Genomic DNA, 19,777 nt, shown 5'->3' on the forward strand with positions numbered 1-19,777 from the left:
GAGAACGCACTTCCCGTCGAGTACTACGGCACACACAGTGTCACCGATGGAGATAGCTTATGCATTAGAAGAAGCACAAAAAATCGACAACTTGATGATTAAAAAAGCAATAATGAGCTTCTCACCATACAAAGCGGCGGGACCAGACCAGATTTTCCCAGCCTTACTTCAAAGGGAAGTGGAATACATTTCGTCCAATCTGGTCGAGATTTTCAATGCTTGCTTAAACTTTGCGTATACTCAATTGGCATGGCAAGAGGCAAGGGTAGTATTTATTCCCAAGCCCAGCAAGTCAGTTTATGCAATACCAAAATCTTATCGTCCGATAAGTTTAACTTCATTCTTACTCAAAACAATGGAAGGGACGGTCGACACCATGATAAAGAGTAACACCTCTAACGATATGCTCAAGTACAAACAACATACATACGTAAAAGGTAGATCAGTGGAACCGCATTACATGAGGTAGTACACAATATAGAGAGAACCTTCGAGATGAAGATGTATACACTCGCAGTTTGCATCGACATCGAAGGAGCGTTCAACAACGTCAATACCGAAACGCTAATCCAAACCGGGCCTTGAAGCACTGGATAGACCACATGCTAAGGAATAGTTGGATAAGCTGCGCGTTACAAGACGTAACAAAAAGAGGCAAAGTTGGTCAGGGGACGCCACAGGGGGGAATACTATCACCTCTCCTATGGGTTACCACCATATTCGAGTAATTCTAGACAGGAAACTTAAATGGAGAGACCATATTCAGGAAAGGGCTAATAAAGCCCACAGATGTTGGTCAACCTGCAGAAGGGCTACAGGCTCAAAATGGGGTTTCAATCCTAGGATGACACACTGGTTATACAGAAGCGTGATTAGACCGATTCAGACATACGCTTATGTGGTATAGTGGACAGCTACGGACAAGAAATGTAACGTAAAAGTACTGCAAAAAGTCCAAAGAATGTGCTGCTTAAGTATTAGCGGGGCAATGAGGACTACACCAACTAGGGCTTTAGATAGAATTTTATTTGTCCACCCAATAGAAATTCAGGTAAGGTATGAGGCAGCCATCGCAGCTATAAGACTTAAGTCGATGAGCGAGTGGATCGTAAGAGACCACCAAACATACCACCAAAGCATATTACAGGTTACAACGGGTGAGTCAATAGATCATATTGTATCAGACTGTATACCTAAAACAATTGAATCCGCCTTGTGTGAAATTTTAATACCGGACAGGGACATGTGGATCGATGGAACCCTGGAACGGATGCCAACTGGAAGCTGTGGTTTCACAGATGGGGCCGTTCTAGGGGGGAGAACGGGTCTGGGTCTATATATCGAAGACCAGGAAACTAGAATCTCCCTTCGACTGCCAGATCATAATCCGATCCTACAGGCCGAAATCCGAGCGATCACAGAGTGTCTGAACTGGTTTAAAGCTAACACAAGGCCAATCACTGTAAACATCCTAACGGACAGTAAAGCAGCAATAAAAGCAATAACAAGCAAGACGGTGAAATCAAATACTGTCCTGCAGTGTAAAAAATCAATCAACGACTACTCCCACCATGGTTCTGTTAACATTATATGTTAACATTATATGGGTACCAGGACATAAAGGGATTAGGGGTAACGAGATAGCTAACACCTTGGCAAGGCAAGCCAGAGAGCAAACTACGATAAGCCCAGATAATGCTAAGCCTTTAAAAGCGGCGTGTCTAGAGTTAAATGCATGGTCAGAAAACGCCCATAAATCCCTCTGGAATACTGAAGAGAAAGGGAAAAATACAAAAATCCTCTGGGGAAACCCAGACGAGGATAAAACGAAGGAACTCCTTCAAATGAGTAAAAAGGACATTAGTAGACTGACAGGCATCCTTACAGGACACCTAGGGCTACAAGCACACCTGCACAAAATTGGTTGTGCAGAAAGCAGCGAATGCAGAGCATTCGGAGAGGACGACGAAACGCTGGAACACTATCTCTGTCATTGCCCAGCCTTCGCGACGCTAAAAAACCAATTTCTAGGAAATAGGACTATTCTAGAACTCCACCAAATTAGGGCTAGCGAGTTCAAAAACTTAAGAGATTATGTCAATGGCACAGAATTTCTTAACTGAAAAATTTATTTTCTTTTAATAAATTAAGCAATACAAAATTTATTCCCCTTAGGCTTCCGCAATTAGAGCGCACAACAGGCCTATACTGGCCATACGGACATGTGGTGATTCTTATATTCGCCCCTCTTTTCAACCTATCCTAACCATTATTATATTGCTAGCGGAGGTGTTAGTCCGTACTGCACGGGTGTTGGGTCAGGAAGAGACTGCAGTCCCTGTGGGAAGGCAGGGTGGAGATTAAGATTAAATTTATTAAGCCTTTTAAATTACAATGAAAAAATTTATAGAGATTTTATAATATAACGAGAAACTTAGGATTATAATGTATGATCGAAGTTTACAATATTAGTTTGTATTCAGCACCATGCTTTAAGAGAAATAGAATGAAACAACAACAATGTGAGGATGTAATGTTTAGAATTCCTTGCTCCCGGGAATAAATTTGTTGGGAGTGCTATTAACTCAATTAAACTTATAAACTAATACAAAATAAAATAAAGCAAAGGAAATATAAATAAATAAAAATATCAGCTTGATAATCTGTATTTGCCCTGTGTGCGTACCCGATACAGCTTTTTCATAAAATGAGCATCGAGTAGTGATATGAATGTCAAAACTTGGTGGGACTTCATTAATGAACCCTATAGGAGATAAGTAATTTATATTACCCCAGCTGTATATTTGATTAACATAAATGTCTGACACGAATATGTTACCACGTTCCCTTACACGTTGCACAAATTTTGAAATCCATTCATAAATGTATAATCAAAACGGAGTAATTCTGGACTCGCCGTATATTACCCTGTTAGAGTAAAGCCTACAACTTGATTCGTAATACTTGCCAAGACAATGTCTTTAAACTTTTCGTTCCAATATTTCCATGTAACCAATAGCTGTAGGTGATATATTGAACCATATCGGAAATGCATACAAGAATACTGGTCTTATGCTGGTTTTATATAGCAGTATTTTAGTCCTCACAGGGAGATATTTATTCGCCAAAATCTTAGAGAAAAACCCTAAAATTCTTATTCTGCAAAACCTGTCTTACATGTTTGTATTAAAAGTGATGCCTAAATATTTCATTGTGGTTTATATAGGAATCTCAACACCATTATATGTTAACTTTAAATTTTCACTTTCTGGAACTAAATTTTTTTCACATTTCCCCGAAGCGTTCCTTATACATATAGCTTCTGTCTTGGATGCATTAATTTTGATACCCCAATGATTGTAAAATTGTGACCCTAATTCCAAATGACGCTTTACTTTCTCCAATGCCATGTTCGGGGACTCATCATGAGCATATAATAAAGAATCATCAGCATATAGAAGCCCACAAGAATTTGTATCAATATGTGGAAAATCATGCATAAATATACTACATAAATGTGAAGATAAAATGGATCCGTACACCACAATTGACGTCTCCTAGTTCAAATAACAACTGATGATATTCGATACAGAACTTTCTACTTGAGAAAAAGAAAAATGGATCAAAGTGTAATTGAATCAGTTTATACAGAATTCCTAAATGGGATGCGTGATCAATCAAATGCTTTTTCCGCATCTAGTGAAAGTGACACCGTACACTTTTGTTTGTCGCAGATTACACACAATGTCAACGCGCCTGTTGTGGAATGACCTGATTTAAAGCCAAACTGAAGATATAAAATATAATTAGCGTTAATCCCATAATCTATCTTAGAACGAATAACTCGCTCAAATAATTTTCCCAAATTAGAAAGCATAGATATTGGCCTTAAATTGTTAATTTCTGAAATATTTGGTTTTTCTTTAAACTGGGACAATTTTCGAGATTTTCTACTTTTCAGGAAAGTAGGAGTTATTTAAACAATTATTAAATACTAGCAAAATGCCCGCTACTTCGTAAGTATGAATTTCCAAAACTTCCTCAATCCTACAGTCCAACAGTAATCTTAATTCCAAATTTCAGGATTCCAGCTCTATCCGTTCACCCAAATCGAAATTGTATGAAATTAAGTACAATTTAAAACTTTCCGTACCCATAAGTACTAATTTCCAAAACTACGTTAATCTTACTCTCCAACATCAATCTTAATTCAAAATTTCAGGATTCCAGCTCTATTCGTTCACCAAACACATTGTACCAAATTTAGTACCATTTTTTTTCTTTCAGTACCCATAAGTACGAATTTCCAAAACCACCTCAATCCTATACTCCAACAGTAATGTTAATTCCAAATTTCAAGATTCCAGTTCTATCCGTTCACCCAAATACAAATTGTAACAAATTTAGTACTATTTTGTACTTTTCGTACCCATAATCACGAATTTCCATATCTTCTTCAATCCCACACTCCAACTTTAACCTTATCTCCAAATTTCAGGTTTCCAGACCTATACGTTCAATCAATTCCAAATTGTACCAAATTTAGTAGTTTTCGTACACATAAGTACAAATTTCCTAACCTATCCAATATCTCAATCCTACACTGCAACAGTAATTTTAATCCCAAATTTCAGTTTTCCAGCTATTTCCGTTAACTTAAATCCAAGTTATACTAAATATAGTACCAATTAGTACTTTTCGTTCACATAATTTACGAATCTCCAAACCTATCTCAATCCTACACTCCAACTCTTCTTCTTCTTTATTTGCTAATTCGGTTTCCGAATGTTAGCGACCAATACAATACAAATACTTTTTTATAAATACATATGGATACAATATTTGTAATATTTTTGTTTATAGATTGCTTAGTATATCTGCAAACGCCTCTCTATCTCTAGCCTTAAACAGTAGCGTTGTAATGTCTCGGATGCCAGTCCATTCTGTGATGTTATCGATCCATGTTGTCTCCTTTCTACTTCTAGCAGGCCTGCCTTCTATCCTTGTGCGGATTACAATTTGCAGTAATTTATATTTTTGGTTTCGCATTATATGTCCCAAATACGCTGTCTTTCGTCTTTTTATAACTGAGATAAGTTCTCTTTCGCAGTGCATCCTTCTTAGAACTTCGGCATTTGTCACATGGGCTGTCCAAGGAATTTTCAGAACTCTCCTATAAATCCACATTTCAAAAGCTTCAAGATATTTGAAACTTTTAACCCTCTCCACATTGGTGTTGTGAATTTTCAATGTTGCATTATTGTGGTCATTCTTTTTGCTTATACCCATGAATTTTGTTTTACTGATGTTAATTTTCAAACCATATTTCTCGCTGTGTGTTGTGAGCTTATTCACAAGATTCTGGAGTCCAGATATCCTATGCGACAGTAAAGTTGTATCATCAGCATATCGTATGTTGTTCAGAAATGTTCCATTTAAAGGAATGCCGATTGGAATTTTGTTTATCGATTCTTGAAAAATTTTTTCTGAATAGATATTGAATAGCAAAGGTGATAATATGCACCCTTGTCTGACTCCCTTGGATATATCAATACTATTTGCCATTTCCCCGTTCACTTCTATTTGTGCATTTTGATTCCAAAATAGAGATGAGGATGTCAATCAACTTATCGTGTAACACTGTGTCGAAAGCTTTTTCGTAATCAATGAAGCATAGAAATAGGTCTTTTTGTGCGTTTTTACATTTCTGAACCAATGTTTGTATTGAAAAAAGTGCTTCTCGGGTTCCCATACCTTCCTTGAATCCAAACTGGGATGTTCCCATGGCTTTTTCACATTTTGAGTATATTCTGGAGTGGATAATACGCAGAAATATTTTTAGAGCATGGCTCATAAGGTTAATAAGTCTGTATTCCCTACAATATTTTGCATGGCATTTCTTCGGAATGGTAATAAATGTTGATTTTATCCAGTCTTGCGGGAATCGGCCTGTAGCATATACATGGTTAAATAATTTTGTTATAAGTTCTATATTTTCTTCATCTATTAGTTTTAGGATATCCGAGGGAATCTCGTCCGGCCCACAAGCTTTCTTATCTCTCAGGCTGTTTATAGCAGTTTCAACTTCTCTTCTACTTATTGGTGTTCCTGTAAGAGGATGTTGCGTCTGCTCTTCGAAAGTTGTTCTATGTTCATCTGTTAAAATTTGTTTCATATAATCTCTCCAGATATTTTTCTTTTCTTCTATATCAAAAACAGGATCATTATTATTGTTGTAAAGTACTTTTGAGGGAGTTTTGCGGTATACACCAGCAAGTTCTTTTAACTTTCTATGGAGATTAAAATCGTCGTGAAGGCTTTTTAATCTTTCAATCTCCTGACTTTGTTTAATTATGTGGTTGTTTTTTGCTATTCTTACAGCGGTTTGGATTTCCCTATTTAGTTCCCAACATCGTTCACAATTTATGTTTTTATGTTTTCGTCTCTCTTCCATCAAGTCTAGAATATCCTGTGTCATCCACTCTTTCTGTTTAGATATTTTGTGGTATCCAAGGGTATTATCCGCTAGGGGCTTGAGCGTAGTACTTAGTACGTTCCACAAGTCGTCAACGTTTTCAGTATTTATGTTTCTCAGTTCTTGATTTATTTTATCTCGGAAATTTGCTTTGAATGTGGTATTTTCAAGCTTTGCCACATCGAGATTACGGCGAATCTTCCGTTTTTTGCTCGAGGCAATTTTTATGCGCAACTTCATCATCAGAAGATTGTGGTCTGAAGGAACATCAGCACCTGGATATATATATATATATATATATATATATATATATATATATATAATTGTTCCACAACATCCCATAGGGACAAGGTAGACTTCTCTCATATCAATGAGTGCACCCCGATTCATATTAGCTCAATGATATGGGACCTACAGTTTATCGCCGAGTCCGAACGGCGTGTCTAAGACACCACTTTTGTAGAGAAGTTTTACATGGCTGAAATACTCAGGAAATGTCGCCAACATTACTGAAGGGTATTTTGCCACCGTTGAAAAGTGTTTTGATGTTGCCTGGCCGGGGAATCGAACCCACGACCTTATGTGTGCAAGGCGGGTGTGCATACCATTGCACTACGGTGGTACTCAGCACCTGGATACGCTGAACATTTCATAACCGAAGATCCGTATCTGGTATTAATTAATATAAAATCTATTTGATTTCTCACAATAGTGTCCCTTCTATCTTGCGGTGATTTCCACGTGTATAGTCTTCTTGGGGGAAGATAGAACATTGTATTTGTTACCATCATTTTATGTTCCTGACAAAACTGAATTAGTCTATCACCTCTTTCATTTCTTTCGCCAAAACCGTATTTTCCTGTTATACCTTGGCACTTTTCTGCTCCTATTTTAGCGTTGAAGTCGCCTTGAATTATTGTTATTTCGTGGCTTTTTGTCATTCTTAATAAGTCGTCGATTTCCTCGTAAAAAGATTCAATTTCATGATTACTTTTGTCCGCAGTAGGTGCATATACTTAGATTATGTTTATATGAATTGGTTTACATTGAATTTTAAGCAGCATAGTGCGATCCGACTTAAAAATAAAACCCATTACACTTTGCGCTATGTTTTTTTTTACAATAAATCCCACACCGTTTCTGTGATGTTCGGTAGAATTGCCAGAGAAGTATATTTTCGCGTTTTGGGAGCTAAATTCACCGTTTTGTGGCCACCAGGTCTCACTTATTCCGAGTATATCGATGTTTAATCTATTCATTTCCGCTATGGTGTTGGCTAGTTTTCCTGCTTCATAGAGAGTCCTTATATTCCATGTTGCAATGTTTAAATGTTGTTTTTTACCTCCGGGGATTCTTAGCACCCTTGTATTGCCGGACACTAAGGGCCGTGTATTTGTTTCATCACTCATGATTGTATGGAAATATAGATGTGCTAATAATAATAAACACTCCAGGGAAATGAACATTTGTAATATTAACTCTTTTAAATTTGTAACATTTCCTTACAGCAATAGCAACAACTTGGGATCTGCAGTCTTTAACGAACGTAAAATTTTCAAATCTAACTCTGTGTGCATCTCTTATATGAGTTTCTTGTATGAAAGCTAAATCTAGTTTATTCAAATTTAAAATACTCGATAATTCTAACCTTCGGCTCACTTCAATAAGTGACCTTACATTAAATTACAATAAATTTAGATAAATTCGGACCATATTGTTTTTCTATTTCTTCTGAAAGCTCCATAACGCCTGACAAAGTTTTCTATTCTATCCTCCAGAGATTGAACTTCAGGCTGACAAATGTTTTGGGCAATTCTTAAAAACTCCGCTACTATCAAGGGCTTGGATCTTATTTGAGCAGAATCAGCGAAGCAATTAGCACATTTTTGTCTAGGGATATTAAAATTCCTCATTGTCTTAGACACGTTGTTATTGCCCTTTTTCCCTAGCTGCAGATTTGCTTTCTTCTGTTCTACGTAAATAATCTTTGTATGCCGAGCAACTTGAAGGATTTCCAAATTGTTTGCAGTTTATTTTCCTCACTTGACAGAAAATTACAATGGCCCCTAGCATAGCTTCTGTCGCATTTAACACAAACATGAAGTCTGCTACAATTTTTTGATATATGGCCCCATTGTTGACAACGCCAACATTGGACAACCTTCAAATTTGATTTTGGGGTTTCCCACCAAACTCTTTGATCAAAGACATATGTATCTCTCAGCACTAAAACCGTCAACTGTTTTTCCGGGTGTGTGTGTGACCAGAAAAAGCCCAGTATCTATTTTATTTTTTTTCTTGAAAATTCTGTCGACAGTTTTTTAACATCCTCTACCGTGTTGGGAACCATGGCATCAATATTCTGTTTAATATCAGTTAGGGATGTTTTGTAATGAAGTCCTCTTAAAACCAATCTGGTACGTTTTAGCTCTTTAGGTGTTATAAGTGTAAGCTGGAACTTCTTTAAGTTTAAGTAGTTCAATCATTTCGGAATGAACAGAAGCATCTTTTAGGTACAATTTAGATTTCCTTTGGCTTTTTTTAATGATTTAAAAAAAAAAAACCTTTTTAGATTTTAGTGTTTGTATGAGGTCTGATACATCAACATCAAATAGAAATCAGGAATGCCAACTGTTCCGAGGCAAAAATCGCAACAGAAAAGTTGTGTTAAAAACCACCACAAATCTCCCCTGACCAAGCCCAAAAAGCACTACGAAATTGTATTAAAACAGCAGAAATTATCAACTGTTACACAGAAAAAGAGAAATTTTAAAAATCGCACATTAAAGTTTTTTATCAATTTCTTCAATAAAATATCTCAATTCCCATGCTTTTCTGTATTTTGGAACACTATCTGGCCTCTAAATGTATAAATAGTTCAGGCCAGATAGTGTTCCAAAATACAGAAAAGCATGGGAATTGAGATATTTTATTGAAGAAATTGATAAAAACTTGATATATATATATATATATATATATATATATATATATATATATATATATATATATATATATATATATGATTTAAAAGCGATGATAGTAAACAATGTTGCGTAAAAATCGCTACAATCGCTACCTTAAACAGCCAAAATCGCTACTGTAGCGAGTTAAAATAAAAAATCGCTACAACTCTCAAAAAGTGTTTTTTTTACGTCACCACAAGTAGCGGAAAAATCACCAACTTGGCATCCCTGATAGAAATATTGGTGGACAGAATTCTTTAAGACTATTTAAGGTTTTAGATGAGGTCGTGCTTCGAGTAACTGGATTAGATTGTTCATTAGTATTAGCATCAGTGGGCTCCTGTGATTGTAGGGCTCTTGGAACAAATGGTTTGAATGGAAATTCAATATCTCCTAGCAAGGCAAAACGATTCTGAGAATCCGTTTCTAAACATTCGGACATTACTGAGGACCCGTTCATTCTTGGTCTTTTGGTTTGAGATCGACCAGATACAGCGGAATCCGTTTTTGGCAAATTAGAACTAGCATTACTAACCTTTTTATTGGAACAAACCGGGAAATCCTCATATTCAGAAAGATCTTCATAAAACCTTCTTACATCAATCGTTTTGTTCTTTGATCTTGATTTGGCGCCTGTATTTTTGACCTTTGAATTATTAAGCTGATCTATTGAAGTATGTGCTGGCTCTTCTTTCTTTTAGATTTTCTGATATCTCCAAACTCCTTCGATATTGATTCGCTAATATCGAAAATTAAGCGTTTTTTGAATATGTATTCGTTTTTCAAATACATATTTAAAAATATATTTTTTTATTTAGAGACAGAAAAAATACATATGTATGTCTACTCAGTCAGGGTGGAGCATCACCTCATAAGGCACAAATTTTGGTAGCCATAGCACTGAACGGATGTTATATTTCTCCCAAATAACCTCCGTTTGTTGTTGAATTAATTGAATATCATATAACCAATATGTTATTTTTCTGGCATGAAATCCATCTTAATATGCCAGCTATGATAGTTATCAAAAATAATATAATATAAATATATATTTTCATTAACTTGATTGTTTTGCAATATTTTTAATCTACTCACTGTATAAGTTTAAAGAACTCATTCGTTGGTTGTAGCAATATGATCATTATTAATTGTTGACTTGACAGAAATCGATAAATGTGGGTTTGGTTGTACAAACAAAAGATGCATAATAAGCATAAGGTCTCATAAGTGGATCGCTCTTTGGCTCATAATACATTTGAGAGGAAATTAAAATAATGTGGGACATGGATAGTAGACAATGAATAAAAGCAAATGTGTTATTGATGGTGTCTACGTGTTAGCTTATATCCACATAGCGTATATGGAAATAAAAAAGAATCAAATTACATATATTATAAAGTGCAGTACACATTGTCAGTTTTGACTGTTGATTTTTCGCAATTATCGATAACTCTCCAAAATATTTTGTGTTGTAAGGAACTTTAAATGCCTCGGGGTCCTCATAAATGACCAATGGAATGCGTCAAAGGAAATAATGTGAGGAATTGAAGTAGCCAGACAATCTTTTTTCAAATATTATAAAACATTAACAAGTCATGACATTAACATTGCAACGAAAATGCGATTTATGAAATTCTACATATGGTCCACTTTACTTTATGCCGCCGAAACATGGACAATAAAATCCACGGACGGAAATAAATTGAACGCGTTTGAAATATGGATTTATCGCAGAACTCTGAAAATTCCATGGACAGATCGCAGAATAAAATTACACAATAGATATTATATATACATCTAAAATATTAAATTTGTAATTGTATGATCGCCAAAATCCGAATACGGATCGGCAAATAAGCAAGAAGATTGGATTTGGAACACTTTTTGTAAAAATGAGGTCATTCCAATACTATTGAGAGAGGAAATAGAGCTCTGTTGTAGGTCGTTTTCAAATACTGCACCGAGGGTTTATTTTTCCCATACTTTCCAGAGGTTTTTTTTTGTTTTCAAATCCAAAATCGGACCATTATCCGACAATACATATTGAGTCAAATATTCATTCTTTGCATATTTGTATGTGGCCGATTCGTCATTGGTTATTGTTTATATGGTCTCAAGCGTTTTTTCCCTATATGAAGACCCTCCATCACGGTTTTTTATCACTGAATTTTATCACATTCAATACAGCTGACAAAAGCAAAGATGAAATAGAAAACTTCTATGAAGAGATTAACGACCTACTAAAATTAACAAAACCTCAGGAAATTACCATTATACAAGGTGATTTTAATGCCAAAGTAGGCAAATATATGGTCCCTGGAATTACAGGTCACTACGGTTTAGGATCAAGAAACGAAAGAGGTGACAGACTTGTACAATTCTGTCAACAATACAAAATGATTATAACTAACACATGCTCTGTTCCAGAACCTGCTACCTGCTACTACTTTTTACTACGATAACATTTTTTCCTTTATGTTATCGGAAAAAATAGTAAATATTAGTAGATTCTTGCAGTTCTGGAACAGACCAACATTGTTTAGCTTGCCTGCAAGACGCCTCTATACATGGAAATCACCCCTGGACAGAAAGGACAATATTATTAGAAATCAGATTGATTATATTCTTATTAATAAACGCTTCAGCTCAAGCGTAAAAAAGACTTCGACGTACCCGGGGGCGGACGTGCCATCGGATCAAAATTAATTAATGTCTAAATTACGAATTAAACATTCTGCACATGTTAAGCGGGACAGCCACAAGAAAAAGATTGATGTACAGAAACTACTACAGGAGCCAACAGTTCGAACAAATGTAAAGCAACTTTTAAGCAACGAACTCACCTCAGTAAACAGTGAAGATGGAGAAAATATTTGGGAATCCATAAAATGTGTCTTTAAAACAATTGCTGACAACAATCTTTCCTACACAGGAAAACCACAAAAAAAAGATTGGATGACAAAACAGATACTGGACTTAATGGAAGAACGGCGAAAATATAAAAACACGAATTACGAATTGTACTACGAAATAAACAGGGAAATACAAATTAATATACGCCATGCCAAAAATGAATACGCCTTCAATCTTCACAAAAAAATTAAGGAAGCTGCTGGGATATACTACAGAGGAATACCAAAAGTATTATATAATGAAAATAATCAAGCCGTCTTGGATACTACTGAAAAGAAAAATATATGGAGCAATTACATAAAACCCATTTTTACTGACGAAAATCGGTCAATCTATGATAGACGGGTAGACCAACAATTATCCGGGAGACCTATCACAAGAACAGAGGTTGAAACAGCCATTAAGGCATTAAAGGATAAAAAAGCATGCTGTCCAGACGAGATTCCTTCAGAATTGTTAAAGTTAATTGATGGTGATAACGTAAACCTTCTTACGAAACTTTTTAACTACGTTTACGAAACTAGTAAATATCCCAAAGATTGGCGCACATCAACTTTTATAACCATCCCCAAAAAAGTCGTCCAAAATTCTGTAATGACTATCGACTAATTAGCCTAATGAGCCATGCACTCAAAATATTTCTGAAGATTATTCACTCCAGAATCTACATGAAATGTGAAAAGGCAATGGGGACCAGCCAGTTTGGGTTTAAAGATGAGATGTTAACCCGCGAAGCTCTATTCGCTTTACAAGCGTTAGTTCAAAAATGCCGAAATTCACAGAAAGACGTGTTCCTATGCTTTATTGATTATGAAAAAGCATTTGACACGGTCCAACATGACAAAATGATCGAGATTTTATTGTCAACGTCAATGGCGAACTGACCGAAAATATTACTATTTCCAGAGGTGTTAGACAAGGTTGTGTCCTGTCCCCTCTATTATTCAACATATACGCTGAACGAATATTCCAAGAATCAATAAATGGTGTCCGGAAAGGAATATATCGTCACCATAAATGCCGGAAGACGTAACCCACAAAAATAAAACTTTACAGGAGAAGCAAAAAACGTTATAAAATGAAAACGGTGTTATAAAATATCGAAAAATTTTAGTATCGTGTTTTAAGACAGAGAAGAAATATATTTTTTGAAAAAAATTAAATTTTTTTCCAGAATGTTAGAAGCTGTGTGGGTTACGTCTTTTGGTATTGTATTTTTCTGAAATACTAAAAGGCGTAACCTACAATTTATTGAGTATACATTTGAAGAAACTAGTATAAATGAAAAATTATAAACAAATTAGGACTGGTTTATTGGCCTACGCAGTTAAGCGAACTTTAAACTAGCCATCTGACGGTGTTGGGTTCAATTCCCAGTCTTGACGTTGATATTTCAATGGACCACAATTAGGTGAACTGTTTATTGCAATTACTATAATTACTTATAATTTCAATTGTATTAGACGATATTAAATCTGGAATATTATATTTATGGTTGTATTTAAGTCAATTTATGGACAAAATATAGTTCATATAAATTAAGTGATCTGTAACAGTTTAAATTTAACTTTTAATTGTCGTAAGGAATGTTGTCATAAAAGTAATGACAATCACTTGGAATTAAGCGTTTTAAGTCTTGCAGGTGTTGAAATTTCTTTTTTGAAACTTTTAGCCTTTGTGTGTACATCTGAGGAGGATCCACTGCCTCAAAATTTCTGGAACTTCTCTATGGTAGAATCTGGTACTCGTCTTTGATATCAGTTTTAAAAAAGATTATACTGCTAGGATCAAAAGCCAATGCTCGCAGTGACTGTAGGATTTCCTGTCTTTTTGTATAGTCCAAACCAATACAGAAAATTTGCGTTTTTGTCTTGACCTATTCGATTATTACACTCAGTTGATCTCTATTAAACCATGGGTTGGTTGGCCATACCATCTTTTGCAAACTTACAGCCTAATCGTATCCGTCTTTTAAGAATACATACATCTTTGTACTAGAACGACGTGAATTTTGACCACATACACGTTTTCGTATCAACGTCTCAAATTTTGAACATTTCCGTTCGTTCTTTCTCTTGGAAAAATGAACAATATCGGGACGAGCATTGCCTTCCGAATAACCACTTCCTTTTGTCCGGTTAATATATTGTTTTCCATATGTGCGTTTTAGATGTTTATTTAAATCAGGGCATAGGTATTCTGTCATCATCTTCAATTATGGCTTTTTTCTGTAAGAGCAGTAAAAACAGTCTAAAAATTAACTAAAAGAATGGTCTTTGTGATTTTTGAAAAAAGCTAACATTCTTGAGATATGGTAACCTAAGAGTCAAATTACACATATGGAGAAATAAGCCGAGTAAAAGACAAAACTGTTAAAGTAACTACACCATGTGATAGGTATTTCTATAAGCTTTCATACCTTACCCATTTTATAGTAATCGGTTCAGAAGAACTGGGTCTAACCCGGTTTTGAACCTGGACTTTCGGGTCAAATAACCGGTTAACCGAATCCGCCCCCTTGGAAATTATACATTAACTCAATAAGCCCTACCTCTGGCATTATAATTGCTGCAAATATCAAAGAATACATTGTTTGTACTGCTGTTTAGTTTTGAAATAATGTGGGTTACGCCTTTTGTGTTCTATGAAAATTACAGTATGCTGTTACGTCTATTGGCATTTCTTGAATAGGATCGTTATTTTTAAACGTAGAAGCTTGAAATTTTGCCAGAGCATGTATTTTAGCTTAATATATCAGATTCCATCAAAAAACGAATTTCCATTTCCATGTCGGTTACGTCTTCCGGCATTTATGGTGACGATATGTAAATGGAAGGTTCATTAACAACATAAGGTATGCCGATGACACCACTCTCATAGCCGATAATATAACAGCACTTCAAGAACTGGTTAACAGATCGACCACTTGCAGCGAAAAATACGGTCTTAAAATTAACATAAAAAAAACGAAATACATGGTCATCAGTAAACATCATACATATGCTAATGCGGCCCCATTAAAAATTAATGAAATAAATGTGGAAAGAGTCCAAAGCTTTAAATATCTTGGAGCGATAATCAACGACGAATGGGACATTTCTAAAGAAATAGCCTGCAGGATTGAAATGGCCAGAGACACATTCTTTAAATAAAAAAAAGTTTTTACAAGCCATAATGTAAACTTAAAAACCAAAATAAGATACAGTCAACCAAAAAAGTCTACATACACACTATAAATCTCGGGGTTTAAGGGTAAGGAAGCATTTTTATGAAAATCAAAGTACATAGTTCTATTTCATATCCTTAATAAACAATATTAGATACAACAAAAATATATTCCATAATACGAATAACGGTAAATTCTATAAAAACTAAAAAATTAATAGGGAAAAAGTGTACATACACCCAATGAAATATGGATATTACCGTAAAATTTATGGAATAAGCAATACAAATTGTACATTTTTTTGCTCTAGCAAATGACTCTGGTTGTTAATGATATCTTTTAGGCAAAATAGGAACATATTTGTGGATTAATTGCCGTTATTTCAGGTCAGATTTCGCGTATAGCTCGTTAAAGCGGACCCTTGATGATTTCTTTGAGTTTTTCAGTCTGGTAGTTTATGAAGCCCCAGAAAATACAGTGGGACTAATAATTTTGAGATCCTAGAGCGCTTTGAAGTTGTTCTTGTGGATAATATATGCTCCTGAGCTTCGCTAAATATAAGAATTCCTGAGTTTTCACATAAATTTTATAGTTTTCACAGCATTCCAAGGGGAAAATTACATGCAGAAGCCATGGAATTACCTTGCAATAAGGTCTGGTACGATCCTCGAGCATCCACTGAATCAGCAATGTGAAAGTATCCAACATTTATAGCGCTTTAAGTGACCCTAACGATCATAGTACGAGAGCATAGTAGTTAACAGTGTAAATTTCATACAAATGTCATGCATTCTTTGGTAGTGGTTTTATTTTGATGCTTTAGAAGCTTTAGGAGCGGGTTTGTAGAAAAATATTGTACATTTCTGATTGAGTTAAGGTCCAAAAATTATATCAGACCTTATTACAAGGTAAGTCCAAGGCTTCTGCATGTTATTTTCCCTTGGAATGCTGTGAAAACTATAAAATTTATGAGAAATCTCAGGAATTCGTATATTTAGCGAAGCTCAGGAGCATATATTATCCACAAGAACAACTTCAAAGCGTTTTAGGATTTCAAAATTATTAGTCCCACTGTATTTTCTGGGGTTTCATAAACTACCAGACTGAAAAACTCAAAGAAATCTGCAAGGGTCCGCTTTCACGCTTTCTGACCTGAAATAACGGCAATTAATCCACAAATATGTTCCTATTTTGCCTAAAAGATATCATTAACAACCAGAGGCATTCGCTAAAGCAATAAAATGTAAAATTTGTATTGCTTATTCCATAAAGTTTACGGTAATATCCATATTTCATTGGGTGTATGTACACTTTTTCCCTATTAATTTTTTAGTTTTTATAGAATTTACCGTTATTCGTATTATGGAATATATTTTTTTTGTATCTAATATTGTTTATTAAGGATATAAAATAGAACTATGTACTTTGTTTTTCATAAAAATGCTTTCTTACCCTTAAAACCCGAGATTTATAGGGTGTATGTAGACTTTTTTGGTTGACTGTATATGAAAACATATGTATGGTCTGTCCTATTGTATGGCATGGAAACATGGACCTTAAAATCGGTAGATATGAAAAAACTGGAAGCATTTGAGATGTGGACATATCGTCGCATCTTAAATATATCATGGACACAATTCATATCAAATAATGAGGTTCTAAGAAGATTTAATAAAGAAATAGAACAGCTGAACAACATAAAGAGACGGAAAACGGCATACTTGGGCCACATTATGAGAAATCCGAAATACAAACTGCTGCAAAGTATTATTCGTGTAAACATTGTAGGAAGGCCTACTAGAGGGAGGAAACAACTATGTAATAGGGATCAACAACATCCAAGAATGGACCGGCGTACGTGATGTCATAAATCTGCTAAGCGAAGCCAGAAACAGAGAGAGTTTTGCCGATATTATAAACAATAGGTATTTAATAATTTAAGTATGATAATATAAAACTATTGTAATAACATTCTTATATTTGCATTTTGGTCGCCAACATTCGAAAATCGAATATGCAAATAAAGAAGAAGAATACTATTAGTCCATTATTAGCCGCAAAAGTCAAAAAATGCATAATGACTACAAAAATTTGCAAAAACGATTAGTTTTATAGTACTGTTTTCCCTTTGCAATACATTTATTGCCACCTAAAAGTAGTAGGTAAGTAGTAGGGTGCCACCGTGGTGCAATGGTATGCACGCCCGCCTAGCACACAGAAGGTCGGGGGTTCGATTCCCCGGCCAAGCAACATCACACATTTTTCAACGGTGGCAAAATACCCCTCAGTAATGTTGGCGACATTTCCTGAGTATTTCAGCCTTGAAAAACTTCTCCATAAGTGGTGTCTTAAGACACGCCGTTCGGACTCGGCGATAAACAGTAGGTCCCATATCATTGAGCTAAATATGAATCGGGGTGCACTCATTGATATGAGAGAAGTCTCCCTTGTCCCGTATGGGATGTTGTGGAACAATGTTTTTTTTTTTTGTTAAAAGTAGTAGGTATGTAATTCTTATTGTAGTCCTTATTTGTTATAAATTGCAAATAAATTTTGTTTATTTTGACGGAATATTGTGTTGAGGACCAATAGCAAAGAGATTTGCACAAAAAACCGTATAGCTTTTACATCATTTGTTGCCATAAACGAACAATCATTATTACAATTTTGGTATTTGCAATACTTTTGTTGTCAAACTGTATTTCACAAAATAAAGAACAAATAATAACGGCAAAATTCAATAGAACTGACATAAACAAAAAAAACAAAATATTCTTACCCAAAATGATTTTGTCAGGCAGGAAAATACGAAACCAACGGGACACAAAAAACAAACTACACAACACCACTGATTGCACCAAACTGTTTGTTGTCAAATGTCAAGACTGTCTTGAAGACAACAAAGTAACCGGTGAGAAATTTGAGAGAGGGGGTGGGAGAATAATCGATAACAATAAACAGCAAGTTATAAGAGAAAAAATCGAAACGTGTAGACTTTACTCACTCTGTTTTGTGGCGGACTTTGCAATTCTTGGGAAAAACATAAACATTTGGTTATTAAAATAATTACAAGATAAAAAAAGAGAAGAGATAACTAAATAAATTACGGAAAACGACTTATTTTGTAAAATAACTTATTTTGTAGTTTGTGGTGATTGTTCTATTTCTAAAGGTAAGGTCACATTAGGCAAATATTTGCTCAAAAGTGACAAATATTTGTTTGCCACAGTTTGACCAGCAAATATTTTTCAAAGGCAAACAAGAAAACAGCTGATTTTGGGAAAACAAAACTATTTGAAAGCAAACAAAAATTTAACCAAATTGCTTTTAATGTGAACACCGTTCAGCAAATATTTTCCTCCTTTTTTGACAAACATTTATTTGGTCTTACAATTTGTTTGTAAGAGCAAACAAGAGCAAACATCTGCTGAAACACATTGTTGTCACATATTAAAAAGCGGCATATGACCATAAAATGACGAAATTTCTTGTAAATATATAATACGAAGTCAATAATTAGTGAATAAAGAAATAAAAAATGGGAGGTGAGGGATTTAAAAAACCAAAAATGCTTTACAATCGATGAATCCGACTTTCACCCATTCAGAATTCGCGAACTGCTAACATATTCTATATAGTATGATTGAAAATCTATATCCATAAGTTCGACCATAAAAATTAATTTACGTGGAAGCTGTGTTGGCATCAATGTAGAAAAATAGCTAAAATGGGTTGAAGCCAACAAGTTTTTTATGCTCGCTTCTGATTTCTGGCTTAACCTTACCTTTTATAGACATATGCTCAAAGAATGACTCAAAGAATACTTCATGGGCAATGTGATACTAGTGTATCATTTTTCGATATATCCACTGCATCCACCTAAAATTGATGCTGACATTTTGAAGCCGGAATTTCGGGGTTTTTCAAAAAAAACCTATTTTTTGAGTTTAAAATTTACAAGTGTTATTCAATTTCCTTTGTACCCCACGTTAATTTAGTTTTTTACGCGACGGATCTAATGAGACCTTCCGCGATCGAATCCATCGACTAAAACCGCGGATATAGATACCTTGAAAATACGAAAATCGGCAAAAATGTATTTTGACGAATCGGCGTATTAAACCGCGATTTTCTTTAACATTTCTTACATAAATTGAATCCTTTATACGCGATTTTACCAAAAATAGAATGTGGAGGCACATCCGCGGTTCGTGAAGAATCTGTTTGAAATAGGTGTATATAGACATATTTTTGATGGGT

The 19,777-nt window shown here is 35.0% G+C and overlaps 1 protein-coding gene across 1 annotated transcript in view; it reads right to left on the reverse strand.

Moving 5' to 3' along the window:
• The window catches only part of LOC141399320 (uncharacterized), a 51,503-nt gene extending 33,122 nt beyond the window's left edge, over positions 1 to 18,381 (reverse strand). The window contains exon 1 of the mRNA XM_073977826.1: positions 18,297 to 18,381. The gene's annotated coding sequence lies outside the window, so the exon portion shown is untranslated. The remainder of the gene's footprint in view (positions 1 to 18,296) is intronic.
• Positions 18,382 to 19,777: the final 1,396 nt, after the last annotated feature.

Source organism: Musca autumnalis, unplaced genomic scaffold (assembly GCF_047663935.1).
Source record: "Musca autumnalis isolate F117 unplaced genomic scaffold, ASM4766393v1 scaffold_3, whole genome shotgun sequence".
Taxonomy (NCBI): Eukaryota; Metazoa; Arthropoda; class Insecta; order Diptera; family Muscidae; genus Musca; species Musca autumnalis.